The sequence below is a fragment of the Corvus brachyrhynchos genome, unplaced genomic scaffold (genome assembly GCF_000691975.1).
Source record: "Corvus brachyrhynchos isolate BGI_N302 unplaced genomic scaffold, ASM69197v1 scaffold56, whole genome shotgun sequence".
Lineage (NCBI taxonomy): Eukaryota > Metazoa > Chordata > Aves > Passeriformes > Corvidae > Corvus > Corvus brachyrhynchos.
This window is the reverse complement of record NW_008238664.1, coordinates 10,925,360-10,926,274: the sequence shown is the minus strand read 5'-3', so window position 1 is coordinate 10,926,274 and position 915 is coordinate 10,925,360. Positions and strand designations below refer to the sequence as shown.

Below are 915 nucleotides of genomic sequence, written 5' to 3'. Positions count from 1 at the left end.
CTCTCCCCCCTGCTTCCGCCGCCCCCGCCCCCGCAACCTCTCCGGTGACAGGCGCACCTGCGCCCAGTCCCCGACCCGGCGGCGGGAGCTTCTGTGCGGGGGAAGGAGGGGATGGGCTTTGCTGGGGTCTTCCCGGGTGTGTGCCTGCATATGGTGGGATAGAAACCCGTCAGAACACCCTATCAGTTGCCACTACAGTTTAATTTGGAAAAGTTTCTGAGCTCCGCCGAGGAACTTGTTACGGGAGGAACCACCTCAGCATAAGCCCTCACCTGGTGGCTGCTGCGCACTCGGAGGCAGAGACTGCCCCGTTCGCAAGCACCGGCGGGGTGAGCCCCGTTCCCGCTGCTCGCCAAGCCGGCTAGGTTCCCCCTCGCTGGTATTGCCCGGCTTTGTGTCGCTCCTGATGTGACGGTGCTCCCAGGAGAGAAGAGGCTCTTTTTGTCCCTCCCGTTCGCTTCAGCCAAGAGGAAAGATTTTTTTGTTTCCCTAATATCAGCATTTAATGGAGCGGGAAAAGCATATTTCCTGCCCCGCGCTAATTATATCGCGTCCTCCACCGCGCTGCCCCTTCCGTTCCCAAGCAGCTGGCGAGCCCTTGGAGCCGGCACTGCCGGCACACCCGCCCCGCAGCTCCTCGGGTACGCCGCTGCCCGAAAGGAGGTCTCCCAGCCCGGGAGCACGGCCCAGGCCGGGCTCCCGTTCCTAGAGGCACGACTTCGCGGATGACCTTACTGAAAGGCGTTACCTTATCGTTCGCAGGCACCGCAGCGTGCAATCCGGGCAGCGCCGGGGCTGGGACCTCTGCCCCGCTCTGCTGGTTACCCCTCCTATCTCATACCTTTACGTGCTCGGCTCTCTCCCACGACCTCCTCCCTCCCCAAAAGTCACAGAGCTGCAGGACGGGCTCGCCTG

General features: G+C 63.1%; 1 long non-coding RNA gene across 10 annotated transcripts in view; it reads right to left on the bottom strand.

The window, feature by feature from the left end:
- LOC108447557 overlaps positions 1-909 on the bottom strand; it is a 17,100-nt gene extending 16,191 nt beyond the window's left edge. For 8 of the 10 annotated variants that reach the window (XR_001863190.1, XR_001863191.1, XR_001863192.1 and 5 more), the window contains exon 1: positions 749-909. This is a non-coding gene — a long non-coding RNA (uncharacterized LOC108447557). Of the gene's footprint in view, positions 1-272; positions 458-748 lie in introns of all 10 variants that reach the window. The other 2 variants (XR_001863185.1, XR_001863186.1) reach the window with 2 other exon arrangements.
- Positions 910-915: the final 6 nt, after the last annotated feature.